The sequence below is a fragment of the Lichenostomus cassidix genome, chromosome 12 (assembly GCF_008360975.1).
Source record: "Lichenostomus cassidix isolate B80296 chromosome 12, HeHo_3.0, whole genome shotgun sequence".
Classification (NCBI taxonomy): domain Eukaryota; kingdom Metazoa; phylum Chordata; class Aves; order Passeriformes; family Meliphagidae; genus Lichenostomus; species Lichenostomus cassidix.
In genome coordinates this window covers 611004-627188 of record NC_139493.1, presented here as the reverse complement: position 1 = coordinate 627188, position 16185 = coordinate 611004, and the positions used below count along the sequence as shown (strand labels likewise).

At 51.4% G+C, this 16185-nt stretch overlaps 1 long non-coding RNA gene across 1 annotated transcript; it reads right to left on the bottom strand.

Moving 5' to 3' along the window:
* Positions 1-1783: 1783 nt before the first annotated feature.
* LOC146431505 (uncharacterized) lies at positions 1784-4529 on the bottom strand. Its single transcript, XR_014854666.1, has 2 exons — positions 3130-4529; positions 1784-2822 (listed from the first exon to the last, which is right to left on the bottom strand). It is a non-coding gene; the product is annotated as an uncharacterized LOC146431505 (long non-coding RNA).
* Between the last annotated feature and the right edge of the window lie 11656 nt (positions 4530-16185).

Below are 16185 nucleotides of genomic sequence, written 5' to 3'. Positions count from 1 at the left end.
TACCAGCACACAAAACAAGACCTGGGCAATACACAGAATTAATGCAAAGCTCCAAGTCCCAAAAGGTGCCCATCCCTCTCCACACAGTGTAGAAGTGCCCAAAACAGGGTCCATGCTGCAGGAGAGGTTGGTGCTGCCATGGGCAGCTCGGTGCCATGGCTTAACCCAGCCGGCAGCTAAGAACCAGCTACTGAGATAAAAATGCACTTTATCCCAATCCAAATTTCGAACACCTGCCTCAGTGAGGAAAACTCCAGGAGTTTTGATTGATAGCACATTCACCACAACACTATCATCCCCCAGCCCCTGCCGCTAGAGATGTAAGGTATTCACTGGGATAAACAAACTACTAACGCCCGCCTCAAATCTATTTGTAAATGCGGAATTAGTCAAACAATTTATTCACACATCTAATTAAGGACAGTCCCGATTTCCCCGCCATGGCAGGAAGGCGAGTGCCGCTCTGAAGACGCTGCTGCCCTTGCTCTGACAGCTGCAGGAGCATCCCGGCGGCAGCGGTGCAGCGAGGATTAGCAGCAGTTAACAACTGATTCATTAAGGCTCTTCAAGCCGTCATTAGCCCCAGTGGATTCATGCTGCAGAGTGACTGCCGCGGATACGCGATACCATCTCTGTTGTTCCAAACTTAATGGAGCCGCATAAACAAAGCCGCTTTAGAGCAGTCCCTTCTCTTTTTTCCTGCCTTAAAGATCATTGTTTGGATAAAACAGAGGCTGGTAATAATTCTCCAGGCTGCGCTGGCCATGAAACCTCCAAGCGCAGCAGAACTAGCTGCGGAACTAGCCTGAGGAGCAGCTCCGGTGGCTCCGGTGGCATCCCGACAGATGGTCCAGCCGCACCTCAGCACCTTCTCCCCGGGCTGTTCTGTGCAGCCCCACCTCAGCACCCCTGCCCGGGCAGCTCCATCCCATCCCTTTATCCCATCCCATCCCGTCCCATCCCATCCCATCCCATCCCATCTCACCCCATCCCATCCCATCCCATCCCATCCCATCCCATCCCATCCCATCTCACCCCATCCCATCCCATCCCATCCCATCCCATCCCATCCCATCCCATCCCATCTCACCCCATCCCATCCCATCCCATCCCATCCCATCCCATCCCATCCCATCCCATCTCACCCCATCCCATCCCATCCCATCCCATATCCCATCCCCGTCCCACCCCGCCCGTCCCGAGGGGCTCTGGACCACTCTCTGTATTTCATGCCCGAGCTCTCGCCTCATTTCCACCGTGCAGAGGAAAGTTCTCCCGCTCCTCTCACCACCATAACCCGTGCGTTGATGACAGCACACAGGGTAAGACTGTTTCGCTACCTCGGCGGGATTTTGACATCCCTGATCAGCATCTCTGCGGGATCCAGGAGCATCAGCTGGGCAGCCGAGGGAGCGCGAGTGGATTTGAGATGCCGGAAAGGGGAACTCAAAGGGCTCCTGCACGAGATGCCAACCCTCGTAACAAGGGCAGGAGAACCCCAGACTGAGAGGAAGAAGAGCACAGAAGCTCGTTCCCGACCTGCCCCGTGGCACTCCTTGGCCAGGACTTTGTCACAGATGTGACACTCCCGACAGCAGGAGATTATTCCTGCACGGAGCTGCCCAGGGGTTTAGGATATCTTGCATTATGCCCACACACACTTCTTGCATCTAAATTCAGTGATAAAATCCTGCTTCTAACGGGACACAATCCAAAGCCATAAAATTGTGCTGCACAACCATTAAAGGAGTCGTAAATAATAACTATTTCACAAAGGCAAATGTCTGTGTAGTGCTGGCAAAAGAAAGTAATTTTTTTTCTTTATTCATTATTTCACTTAAAAAGTAAAATAAATTGACCAGCTACCGAGCTTGTCAAAAGCTAAATGGGAACTGTCACACAAACAAATGTTCTGCTAATGTAGGAAAAGGAATTTCCTTTAAAAGAGGAAAGATTATCCAGCACTGCTTCTGGATAAGACTGTGGCAAGAGTTGTCCTCAAACTTCCAGAGGAAAAAGCGACAGGAAGAGATCAGACTATTTTAGCTGGCACGTAATGAGGAAAAGCGAGAAAATGAGAACTAAAATGAGGTGCTGTCACCATCCCAAGGAGCTGGGGGTCCCTGTCACCCTGGGGGGATGTCGCCAGGGCTCAGCCTGGCCCCGGCTGTGCTGAGCTGTCTGCGAGGGAGGTGTGCGAAGCACAGCAGCCCAGAGCTGCTCACCTGAGCCACACGGCACCGTCCTGCCCCAGAGGGGTGCTGCTGCTCTGGGAAAGGACAACCAGGGGATGGAAGGAAGGTTAAATCCCAGGCAGATGTTGCTCGCAGCTGCAGAAGGTGCAGCAGCAGCAGCTCAAGCCATTCCCAGGTGAGCAGTGAGCTGAACTCCCAACTCCCCCCAGCCCGGGCAGAAGCTGCTGCCGATCCAGCCCATCCCATGGCATTCCAGCCCATCCCACGGCATTCCAGCCCATCCCATGGCATTCCAGCGAAGCACTGGGACAGCTCCCAGCCGAGTGGGGCCAGTGCCAACCTCTGCCCACGGCAGGGACCCTCCTTGGCTCGGGCAGCTGCCCAGCTGTGCCAGGGCTCGGGGACTGTCCGAGCAGGGAGAGGCACAGCCAGATGTCAAAGGCAATCGCTTTCCAAAACATCTGCCGGCAGGAGCAGCAGCCCGGGGAGCTGTGAGCTGGGCAGAGGTGTGCAGCACGCAGGAGGGATGGTTCGTGGGGCTGCCATGTGTTCCATGGGGCTGCCATGTGTTCCTTGAGACTGTCGTGTGCTCCGTGGGATTGTCCTTCTCGCCTGGCACCTCCCGCTCTGCCAGAGAGGGAAGCGACAGGAGAGTAAACTGCCAGAGCATTCCGTGCCCTGCACTCGCCTCCGTCCCAGACGATCCCTCATGGTCACCCGGCCACCCCGCGGGCACAGAAGCATCAGGGGACGTCCTGGTTTCGGGTCCAGGTCACCCATATTCCGACAAAAGCCCGGTGACCAAGGAAGCACCGGCCGGACTGCAAGCACAGACCAAACGGATGCCTCAGGCCACATCCACAGAGAACTGGATTTGATGTCCCTTCCCAGTCCTGCTTTCCCGAGCTCTGTGCTGGAATGGAGCAACACTGACCTCCTGTGTAGGTGGCAAAGCCCTGCAGGTCCCCAGCTCCCTCCACGGCCCTGGAGAGCCCTGGACTGGCCACCAGCAGCCCTGGAGGCCCGCAGGCCATTGGGGACATCATCCCTCACCCTGCAGCAGCTGCACAGGGAGCAGTCCTGCTGGATGGACAGACACAGAGACCAGGCTGGCCTGAGCTGACAGGCAGGAGAAAAGCTGCAGATGGTTTCCAAAGCCCCAGACACTGTCTGGAATCAGGGGTGAAGCTGTAGCTGCAGAGCTCAGAGCTGCACACACACCTGTGAGGGACAGGACCATGGAGGTGAGAGGCTCTGTTGGCCTTTTCCTAAAAGTTTGCAACTAATTTTCATTCTGCTCATGGGTGTCTCTCTAAAAATAACCACTGGGAACAATCAGTCCTCCTGATGTCCAAAATCTTTGATGTTGTGCAGCCTATGAAAGTGACCTTCATATTGCAGCAGATTAAAAAAATTCCATCTAGGCAAGAAAAGAGCACACGGAGGAGCCAGAAAATGCCAGCCTGGGCACAGCACTCGGTCTGACGGCACAGGGAGAGGCCGAGGGTGTCATCCACCCACTGATTTATTGGACTTGTCTTCTGAGAGCATGTGCAGCAAAATTAATCACTCCGTTATTTCTTCCTACGAAAATAAAACCCCACATGCTTCATTGGAAATGTCACATCCCTCGTGCAGGAGAGGCTATTCTTGAGCTGTAGGAGCAAATTCCCGAGGGATGGTGAGCAAAAAGCTCCGCAGGAACTTCCTAGTGAAACGCAAATCAGTAAGATGGATTCAGCACCTCAGTCTTATCCAGACCTAACAGGAATATCATCCCCAAATGGTGGGGAGAGTGTCTCAGGCCATTTGGGAATTCGTTCCCACACAAGGGGAATCTGGTTTGAGTTGGAAGAGGTTAAGTCCCACATCCACTGGGATCACTGGGTTGCAAAATGCAACACTTTAGGTGACAGAGGTGGCACAGCCCTGTGCCAACCCTTTCCTCCCCTTCCACAAACTCCGAGAGCAAGAGCGCTGATACCTGGGGAAAGAGAGTTTGGTTCTGGAAACAGTTATCTCTAACGTATTACCTGAAAACACAGTTAATGAATAGCTCAGTCTAGAAGTACAATGGCACAAAAACAGTAGAGGCTCGTCAGCGTGGCATCCATGTGGCAGTGCCAGCGGCTCGCTGCTGCTGCTCCTGTTTCGCTGGAGACGCTTGTGGAAAAGGCTTCTTTGCTATTTTTGTGCTCTGAAATGTGTAAACAGTTAAAAACTGCCGACAATGACACTAAAGAGCTGGAAACCCTGAGTGCTTCGGAGTGTTCACACCCTGAATGGCGTTGTACAAAGGAAAACAAAGCTGTACAAAGGAAAACAAAGCTGTACAAAGGAAAACAAAGCTGTACAAAGGAGCCTGTTGGATCCTGGTAACAGTGTTTCCGAATTGTCCCCTTTCACCGGAAAAAGCCACAAAAAAAAATCTTCAAACCTATGGCAAAGGAAAATCTTGATTCTGTGGAACAGGATAATGGGTTATGCTTAACAGCATTAAAAAATGGGATTTGGGGATTAGTGCAGGTGGTCAGAAACGTGCTGTGGCTGCCCGTGAACAAAGCAAGAGCTGCTTCTGCTCTAGGAGCTCCAGGTAACCTAAAAGGGCAATTTCTCGTGTATCATTGACCCAGGCAGTCATGTCTCGCTGGCATTGCTGCCAGGGGCTGGATTTGGGCAAGCTCAGAGCTCTCCCGCAGGTCACAGGGTGAACCTGCCCATTGTGAAACCTGAAATCCATTATGTGTTGGAATAAAAATAAAGGGTTTGTGATATAACGGCTAAAATACGAATCCAGGGGTTCCAGGTTTCAAACGTGCTGGCTGGATGAGCAGCACAGACAGCTCTCCCAGCAGGAACACACAGCCAGCAGGACGAGGTGCTGTGACTCTCCGTGGCTCCTTTGCCCCCGAGACAAATCCTTTCCTTCACCTCCCCACCGGCACTGACACCACCCTGCAAACAGCTGAAAAACACATTCCCGTCCAAACAGCACTGAAAAAACGCCAGACGTGACCTTTCTGGGTGCTTAAAAACCCAACGCTGAGCTGACCACAGATGGACAGCTCCCTAAAATAATATTTACAGATACAAGACAAGCTCTTTTAGCATGAAATTGTCTCGTCTTAGCCCTTATCAACACCTCAGCACCCCTCACATGACAGACCTTCAGGCACGTCCTGACACCCTGCTCCAGCCATCAGCACTAAAATCTGCCCAGTGATGTGGTTGATTTATCTTTCCAGCTCGGTGCAGCCCATCCCAAGGGACACAGGCCAGGCCACCAGCCTGCCAAACCTCCAGGGGAGCCTAACTGCATCCTGACTCCTCTGAGGTGCCTTCACCATGGAATCACAGACTGGGAAGAATTTCTCTCCAATATCCAACCTAGATTTCCCATCTTTCAGTTTGAACCCATTACTCCTGGTTCTACCACTACACTTCGGGTGACTTCACCCAGAGGTACAAATAGTTGAGTTTTGTTCCTTTGGGTGGGTACAAATAATTTTTAATGGCACTTGCCCATTTAAAATGCACACTCCAGAGTATTTGAAGAATTAAAAGCAGCTCTTTGCCAAAACCAAGTGCTAATCCTTTATCTGGAGCCATTAAAATACAACTATTAGTCCAAGTGGAACAGCAATGCTTCAAGCCAGGGCCAGAGTTATCTTTTCTTATCATTAAGCCATGAAGGAAAGAAGAAGTAAACATAATGTGCACCAATAACTGCTTGTTCTAATGAGTAAAAATAACTCTGGCAGAATGGGTACAAGTAGTAGAAACTTTCCCCAGAAATACAGAACTGCAAACAACAGTCTGGTGAGTTTAAAAGCAATGTGTGCTCTGGCATTTGCAGCTGGAATAGCAGGACATTGCCAGGCTTTGTTCCCCTGAGAGAGTCAGGTGCTGGTGTGAAAAAGGGGTTCAGCAGGAGAAACCCCTGGAAATGCTCCCAAAGCACAGTGACAAACTGCCACTGCAGTGACAAACTGCACAGTGACAAACTGCACAGTGACAAACTGCCACTGGCGTGCAAGAACGAGCAGGGTGGCACCTGACAGGGCAGGTGACAGACTGTGGATCCCTGGCAGGGCTGCTGCAGCCTGAGGGAGCTCATCAGGAGCACAGGATGCTCTGCCCTGGACAGTTCTGATCCCACACAGCCACAGGCACTTTTCCCAAAGGATAAATTCTTGCATGGTAATGTCTCTCCTGATGAACCTCACATTCTCCATCACTGGTGAGGCTCAGAGCTGCCCCTGCCTTGGGTCAGTGCCTGGGGCTGGACAGCCTCTGCCAGCACTGGAGGCTGTGTTAGCTCCTGTGATTCACACCCATAAAATTTCTTTACACCCTGCCGCGGGGAGAGGGGACAAAAGGGGACTCTTACAGTGTCTTCAGAATATTGGAGCTCTGAAAGGACCATCCTCACCAAAGTCAGGTGATGCTCTCCTCTGCTTCCACACAAACACGCCTGTGCATGGGAAAACAGACTGGAATTACTGCAGTTCAGGGAATTGGAATTCTCTCCTTTTACTGCCTGCACACACACACATCCAGCCCTGTCTCTTAAGGGACAAATGCAGCCATTCCCTGCAGCCACTGGCAGCTTTCCATCCCCTTTCCATCCCTTTTCCATCCCCTTCTGTGAGTCCAAAGCTCCAGAAAGCTCCACTGTCTGCTCTTGGGAGAAACCACCCATGCCAGGCCTGGAAACACCACAGCAAAGTTCAGCTGCTTCCTTTAGGAGGTAAATCCATCAGATCCAACTTTCCCCAAGGCAAATGGGAGCCGGGCAGAGGAGGAGGCTGCTCTCGGGGCCGAGGTGGATGAGGAGGAGGATGCTGAGGAGGATGCTGAGGAGGATGCTGAGGATGCTGAGGAGGATGCTGAGGAGGAAGCTGAGGAGGATGCTCTCTCTCGCGCTCTCTCTCTCTCTCTCTCTCTCTCTCTCTCTCTCTCTCTCTCTCTCTCTCTCAGCCCTCACTAGATGGTGCTGTGAGACAGCAGAACACCACCGATAGCATCTCCCTCTGCTGCCTTCGCCCGTGAGTTTCTCATGATTCACCGAATATCCAATTTTTTCCTCCTGTATCTCTCCGGAGCGATGCGCTTCCCACAGCACGATCTCGATGCTATGAAATTATCCCGGAAAAAGGAACTAGGAGCATAAATCTGCCCCGTGCTTCAAAGACTACTCTAGAAACCCTTCTTATTCCCCGAGTTTGCAGTGCTCATCCCTCTCCCCGGAGCTCCCCTGTGCAGAGCATCGGGAATGCCCTGGAGCAGCTCAGGGATGTGAAACCTCTGGAGTCAGTCGAGACCTTGAGTCCTCACAGCTTTTTCTGAAAAACGTGGTGAAAGATTTGAACGTTTGAGTTCTTTCAGAGCAAAAAGATCCCTCTGGGTTCCAGGAAAAAAATCAGCTTTCCACTGCTTGTTATTTGCTATGGGAAGTACAAAATCTGTACTTTCAACTGGAAAATCATTTCCAAATCAAAGTTTGAACTATTTTGATAGCATCAAAATCCCACCTGTCTAAGTCCTACGGTCTTCCATACTCTATTTATCCAAATAAAAATTCTAGTTAAATAATTCCAATTCGAAGAAATATTTGAGGCTGGCATATCGATTGCAAGATCTATTTTTTACTCAAAGCTCCCAGGAACAGAACTGTTCTCCAGTCACCTCTACAAAACATTCCGTTCACCTACTTTAAAGATTCTATACAAAAACTTCAAAAAATATAGGCAATTTTCTAGAGTTCTACACAGGAGAAAGTTTAAGCTCCAAGCCCTTTCTCTGCACATGTGCAAAGAGATTTTCTAGACTTCTTCTCCAGCCACCACTGCATTTAAACTGTCCACAATAAAGCCAGAAGTGCTTACATCTGCCTTTCCTCCTCCTCTGTGTTCTACACCAAGTAGAAAATACCTGATTATTTAAGGAGGGATAGAACACTGCAGGCAGCATCAGTCCTTTGGGGTATTCAGTTCACTAAGGACATTTTAAAGGATGACAAGCTGTGTCCATGTAGCTGCCACAAGGAAGGTGAAATTGCTCCAGGATTGGTGGTGCTCACAGCCCAGCTCCAAAAGGTGCTAACCATCATCCCTTCTTTCTCCTCTGGCCAGGGTTTGAGGACTCAGAGATCTAAAAATCACACCAGCAATGTGGATTGACAAAAAAGGTCACATTTGGCCCCAAGCCTCTTCAATATTTGTTTTTACTATAAAAGGAGCTTTGGCCTCCTGATGGACACAGACTTGATTTGGTTCCACAGCGACTGGGAAAGCTGAGGGTTGTGTTTGCAAACACCCTGTTCTGCTTCTGACAGCTCAAATTCCTCATAAGCCTCACCTCAGGCCCCTAAGCTGTCCCATCTCCAGACCTGGGCAGTGCTATTTTAGGCACTGAGCACAATCCCAGTGCCAGCACTGCTGGTCTCAGAGCAGCTTCATCCCAGGAGCACCTGGAAGAGTAGCTCCAGCTCTCTGGTCTTCTGCACATCCCAAAACATTCTTCCTAAAGGAATAAAGCCAGGCTTGGAGAGGTGGGTCCAGCTGAGCTGTGGAGGCTCCATCCCTGGAAGTGCTCAGGGCTGGATGGGTTGTGAGCAATGTGTTCTGATGGAAGGTGCCAAACCCACAGCAGGGGTTGGAACTGGATGATTCTTAAGGTCTCTTCCAACCCAAACCAGTCTGTGATCTCCATCACCATTCTCATGCTGTAAGCATCACCACCAATCCCAGAGGCCCAGGTGAGCACCTTTCCCTCCTCCTCTCCTGGATTTTCCAAGATGGATACTTTGCCATAAGTTTCTGCAGGCAAAACCCCAGAGGGCAAACCAGGACCTATTGTGGTAGCTCCTAACTCCACCTCCAGCAGGCATTGAAGCCTCAGAGGGTCACTGTTATTTTCATTTTACAGCCATTTAACAAGGCAGCAGATGATGACAATACAGTCTCCAGAGCAGCCTGGGAGCTCTGCCTCGTCTGAGCTGCTGGAACTGGAGATTGGAGCCAAACTGCACAGAGAGCAAGGTGGATTCCCAAAGCAGAGACCTGAAACTGCCCAGAGCTCCAGGCTTGTTTGAGGTCATCCCCAGCAGCAGGGGGGTCACAAATAGCCTTGCTTTAGTCAAAGAGATGGGACAGCAGGCTGGAAGCACATGGGGTGAAAACCCAGGGGGCAGAGGACTCTCAGCAGAGCTCTGGCCCTGGGGCAGAACCCCCCTGATGAGCTACAGCAAAGCTGGAACTCCTAACAGATGTGCAAACAAAGCCATCCCTTCTCCCTGCATCCATCCTCAAAGCGTTCACACAGCATCACTGTGGAAAATTGAGTGGAAAATGTCAGTCTGGGGTTTTGATTGCTCAGGTTCTGTGGGGAAAAAGGGCATTTGCAGCCCATGGCAAATCAGGCATGAGCACAGGACATATTCACGTGCTTTTGTATTTCTCTGGGAAAAGAAGGTTGGAAAATGTTGCCCTTCTGCTTCTAAACACCATGTCTCGAGGACAAATAATTTTGGCTTTTTCCAGGAAAATCAAATCAACAATCACAGTAGGGCTTCAGGTTACTCCTCATCACAGGGTTGGTTGAACTCACCAGGCTCTCCCCCTGCTCCTTGCTGTACTCCAGTTGCTCAAAAGCAAACACTCTTTGCTTTTATCCAGGGATGTGCAGCCTCCCCTCTCCATAGGGCTTACATGATGGAAGATGTCAGTCTTCCAAGTGATGAAGCTTTCCTGCCAAATGCTTTTTTCTTATTATAAAAACAAGGGAAAGAATAACATTTATTCAATCACATGGCTCTTGCAGTGTCTATTTTTCTGGACTCTGGCACTGCTTGCCCTGAACGCTGAGCAGGTTCTTCATGAAATACCAACGAGTCTCAGGGCATGACTTTAGAGAGCACCAGAAATAGTGTGTGGAAGGAGAAAAGCAGCATTGTTTTTCTTCCACATATGGAATCCTGTTCCAATGGGGGATTTACACACACAAACATAATCCCTTTTGATTCTGACATAGCTGGGATCTTGCTGACTTTCGTCTATTTTTTCCCTCCCATCTATTATATCATTAAAAAATTAATTTTCTTATTCCATTTTTGGCCATCCTTTTCTTTAACTTCAGGGTGGCTCAGGCACAGTTTCTCCACCAGCCCCCAGAGCAGCTCCTTCCTCTCCTGGAGCAGACGAGGCCATCAGGGCACTGCTGACACCCCTGGTGTCCAGCCCCAGCACAAGGTGGACACATCTCCGTGTCCCTGCAGCCAGGCCACACCCAGGTGTCACCCTCTGTCTCGAACATCCCCACCAGGCCACAGGGACACACAGTCCAGTCCTGCTTACTCCCACCCCGAGCAGTGCAGCCAAGGCACTTACACCACCCCTTGCCTTCCCTGCTGCCTTCTCTGGCACCTCCAAGGGGTCACAGCCCTGTCACAGCTCAGGCAGGGCTTTGGTGGCAGTTTCCAGGTGTCCCAGTCCTCAGCAGGGCCATGTCCCTGTGCTGGGCTGCTGCAGTGCCACCTCCACTCGTGCAGAATTCCAACACAACTGTTCATCTCATGATGTCCTTCAGACCTGAAATCAGTCTGCAAAGCCTCTCTGCAAAGTCTGGGAAGCCATGTGGGTCCAGGTGTGGATTTATAGCCCAGAAATCTCCTGTCCATAGATCCCTGCCCCAGGGATGAGGCTCACCAAGGGCTGTATCACTGCCACCACACAGGCTGGCTTGGCAGTGCTGAAGGCAGCAGCAGAGGTCTTTCAGAAAGCTTTAATTTGTGCACCAAGACTGTCCAGCCACATCTGAGCAGCTGCCACACTGTGGCTGGAGCAAGGGCCCCCTGTCACAGCCACTCCTGATTTATATGGCACAGCCTGGGGAAGTTATGAATACTAATTCCTTTAGTTTTATCATAAATAGTCCCAGTCAGCAGCCCCCATAAAAATACAGATAGTTCAGTATTAACTCCTGGAAAGCCCCAGCACAGACCTAGAGCAGACTGACAGCTCCCAGCATGGCCAAACCCCATGGGTGTCACTGAGCAGCTTCACCCACGGCAGGAGGAGCAGCACCTCGCAGGGTCTGACTCTTGTGTACTCAAAGGTGAACCAAAACCTGCTGGGTTTTCCAGCTTTCAACAACTTGCCTTGCAGCTAAAACATGTATGAAACATAAAACATTTATTCTCCTAGAACACAGCTTGCCATACAGAGCAGTTATATCCATCCCTCAGGAAGCTCTGAGCCAAAATGACATCTCAGGCACAGATGTAATTCACGGCAGAAGGAGCTCTGCCAGGGCTGGGCACAGACCCTGCATAGCTGAGCCCAGAGAGGCACCAATGCAAGGAGAGCACTCCCAGGAGAGTCCTGCCCAGACTGGCATCTCACCTGAAAGCACTGGGACAAGGGGGAAGCAGAGCAGGATTGTCACTGTCACACTCCTGGACAAGTCCCTCTGCAGCCTCCCTGCGCCTGACACTGCTGTGGAACTTTGTTGTATGAATGGAGAGAGGCTGAGCTGAAATCCAAAGGCTCTCTGCAAGATAAAGGCAATGGAACAAAACAAAGAGTATTTATTCTATTTGTTCCTTTTATCCTGAGCAGAGCAATCAGTAATTTTATGCACTAAATAAATGTTTACCTTAAATGGAATTTCCCTTCTACATCTAATTATCCAATATGCACCTTCCACTACTCAGATGCTCTTAGACACTGCTGAAATCACCTGGCTCCTACAACATTACAAATGGGTTTGTGTGCCCTGTTTGCATTAAAACACCACAAATTAGGTACTGGGTACTGGCTATGCTCCAGTGGACATGAGAGCATCCGCATTCCTACACAGTTACAGTGCTTCCTCCACAGACTGGATTTATATCCACATCCAAACTAAATAAATCATGAACCACAGCCCCTAAACCAGCTCACTTATCACACCAAGTGTGAATAATGAAATGTCATAATATTTGCCCAAGACACGTGGTCTGTTTTGCTTTCAATAAATAAGGTCTAGAAGAGAAAAAAAATACATGAAAATAGAGGTAATGTTTCCTCTTGCTGTTAGTCATTGTTGGGATTGGGAATGGCCTCTGGACTGGTGGGCTGAGGCAGAAAGGGGCAAAGAACCCAGCTGGACCTGTAAGACATCACTGTCTGCTCAGCATTGCCAGGCTGGGCAGCTCTGCAGGGAACACTGCAAAGCCAAGGCAAACAGGGCAGGCAGGCAGAGCTCCCTGTGCTCAGAGCAGCTGAGCAGCCACAGCTCACACCAGCCAGCCACGGGGGCCACAGCTCTGGAATAGCCCTGGGAGTGACCTGCAGGGATCTGCTCTGCAGCCCAAGTCCTGACACAGCATCCCACAGCCTCTGCCAGCCATGGGCAGCAAGAAACAGCCAGTGGGTTTGGGCAGCTTGCTGGGGCTTTTATTCCTTACCAGAGCAATCTTTCCAGCTTCACATCATCACATTCACTGCTACATGAAACGTTCCTCTGATGGAGAGGGAGACAGGAAGCTCTTTCCATGTTGCTATATTTGCCAGCCCTGGTTTCCAGCAGCTGTCAGCATGCTAAGCTGGGCTATTAGGTGCTCACAAACCTGTCAGCTTGTGCTTCTGGCTTCAAGTAACCCCCCTGCCCTAACCCTGTTAGGGCTAATGCTGCCTGCAGAGACCCCCCGAGCCCAGCCAGACCACCCAGCAGTGCCACAGAAACACAGCCTGCCTGGCTGGCTGCCTGAGCTCCACAGTTGTTATTTTGGAAAGGGAAGATGGTCAGCAGCCACCTTTCTGAGTGCAGCCCAGAATTCAGCTTTCAGACAGACACTGACAGAGAGAAGAGAACCACAATAGGTCAGAACAAGAGCAGGATGGGGAAGAGCAGCTGAGACTTCCACATGTAAAGCTCTCAGTGCTAGAAATAGGACCTAAATTCTGTGCTGGGTTATTATGAGACTCAGCCTGCTCCAGGGCTTGAAAGGATTCTATTTCCAGGCATTAGGAGCCTCCTGGCTGTGCCACAGCCAAGGAATGTCAAACTCCTCAGCACATCTGAGCTGTGGCAGCACCCAGGAGCAGCAGCTTCCCTTCTAGCAGAGCACCCACAGGCACTGCTCTGCACTCCAGCACAGCCTCACACAGCTCACCCCGGGCTGGGGTCACACTGTCCCAGCTCTGCTTGCACTCAGGGATTGGCCACTGCCACGGGAATTTGGTGCTGAGAAGGAGCTTTGGGGCTGGGCTGAGACCAGCCAGGAGAGCAGCCAGCCCCACCCTGAGGGTGTTTGTCACAGAGCACACACTGACACTCACACTCTCACCTTAAATCTGTGTTACAGAGCCCCTATCCAGGCTCATTTTCCTGCTAGTGGCACAGTTTCCACCGCCTGGTTTCTCACTGCATTCACTGTAGCTGGCTGAGGACATTTCCCTGAGCTGTGACTGGGATCCCCCCTGCTGGCACTGCTGGCACTGCTGGCACTGCTGGCACTGCCCCTGCTACCTGCTGCTCATCCTCCCTGCAGAAAGCATCATTCTACTGCTGCCTGCTCTGGATTCAGGAGAAAACAAACACCAGCAGGATAAATGACAGCCAAAGGCAGGCTGGGACTCTGTTCTACCCAGCAGCACAACTGTTAACCCTGAGTATCTCAGAGAACCCCACTGGTTATGTCACAAGTGATAAATCAAGGCAAGACTGTCTCTTGATAAGGAAAAGCCAAGTGAGGCTATTTTAAAATGAAAATCCAAAGGAATTTAGAGTGCCAGAGTGAGAGAGAAGAGCTGAGATTAGGAGGCAAATAAACTCAGGCTGAAAGGGGTCACTCCAGAAGTGTCCTGCGCCTTCAGCAGAGGACAAGTTATCCCATCAGTTACCCAAAGCTGTTTTAATCAGAGCAGCCTTGGCACTATCCAGGGCAGCTCTGTGAGGCACCTGGCTTGTGGGGCTGGTGAGATGTCACTGCTGGAGCCCCCAGCCCTGCTCTGCCTTGGCACCCTCAGCCAGAGGGGTGGCTGCTCCTGCAGCACCAGCACACCTTCATCCCCCTGTCCAACATGGGACACTCATTGTTCAGCCTTTGAAACCCAGCTCTGCCCACAGCCATGAGAACCTTCTGGAGAGGGAAAGGGCTCAGTGCCTGACGAGCTGCATAACAGGAGAAGCAGCTGCAGATGGTTCCTGTGACACCCAGAGCACTGATGTCATTAAACACAGCACTTGGGGTCTTTATGGGGTTCCATCTTCTCTCAGCTCACCCTGAGTGACCAACAGCCCAGAGCCAAGGGTGCTGCCTGCAGCTGGTGCACCCCTGGCATCCCTGTGACTCAGAAGAGAGAGGCCCAAAGCAAAAAGAAGCTCAAAGCTCAAATTAAGACAAAAGGAAGATCTGCTGATCATAGGTAGTGGGATGACATGCAGCCTCACATGTGGTGTCACAGCTGAGCTCTCCCAGCCTGATCTACACTGAGGGGCTCCATGACAAATAAAGGACAGCATTTCCACAAGGACAGCCCAGGCTGTGCTCCAGGTGGCTCCAGCTCTTGCCCTCTTGGACTCACAGCTGCACATCAGCAGCACCCACCTGCCCCAGCCCAGCAGAGCTCCCACAGCATCCCAGAATGATCCAGAGCTCCTCTCCCAACTCACAACAGAGATCAGGATGCAGAGATTGGTGGTTGTGCATCACAGGGCATGAATCTGATATTCATAGACTTTCTCTGTCTTTTAAAGGGCAAGACTCCTTGTATAGAAACAAACTTAGACAACAGCTTGAATGATAAATTACTGTTCTTCTGTACTTCCTGAGTGAAATTTAATTTTAATCGATATTAACCATGACAGAGCTTCTACTCAAACTCATATTGGCCAGCCATGATTTCCGCTGCCTCTGCAGAGGTAACTCCAGCCCATCCCTGCCCTTGGCATCCTCTGTGTGGTTAGCCCTGGAGGTCTGAAGGACCACCTAAACACAGGAGCCCAGTGCCCCTTGCAGGAGCCAGGACACCAATGCCCAAGGCAGGACTTTCCTCCTAGAGCTCTGCCACAAACAGCTCCAGTGAGACTGGATTGCTCTGTGATGCTAATAGCAGAACCAGGCAGGAAAGGGGCAAGGGGCTGGTTGGGGTTGAGGGGAGTCCTGACCTGCATTGGGAGAACAGGAACAGAGAGGGGAATTTGAGGGAGATGGAGAAGATCCATCCCATTCCCTTGGGAGCACACAATTCCCTCAGGTGTTCTCAAGTTCACCAGCAGATGTGTATCAAACACACTCACCTGGGGCTTTTGCTCCTCCCCTGCACCCAATCCAACTTGTTTGCCTCAATAATAAATAATTTCTGAGCACAAGACTGGAGGTGCTGCACATCCCAAACCTGCCATGTCCAGCAGAGCACACAGAGCAGGTGTCTCCTGCCCTCCCTCTGCCCAGCCCTGCTCCTGCCTCTGCTGAGTGTGTGACTCTCCTCTCTTACACAGTGTCCCACTCACAGCCTCAGAGTACTCGGAAACACATTTATTTATAGCATCTACAGTGCAACAGAATATTCTCCTCCCTCTCCTTGCTGCTGGAGACATTTCCCACCTGCACGTTGGCCCTGCGTGGGCTCACATTCTCCTCCTCCCACGCTGGGACACCAGAGCCTCCTGCCCTGCCCGGTGGGGACAGCAGGGATCAGCCCAGCTAAAGACAGGCAGTGACTCATGGCCCCAGAAATGCCACGCCGGGAGGGGCAGGGGTCAGTGCCCCACACCACACCGCTGTCCCCACCCTGCCCAGGGCTGGGGGCAGCTGGCCGAGACCCCTGGCCATGGGGAGGGCAGGACACCAAGTGCCCACTGCCCAGCAAAGCCTTGCAGGTGGGACTGCTGGAGGAAAGTCAGTGGAGCAAATGCCTGAGGTGACACTGCCCCACCAGGCAGGGACAGCCCTGAGGAACAGCTGTGCCTCCTAAATTCAGCGCTGGCTGCTGGCCAGCCC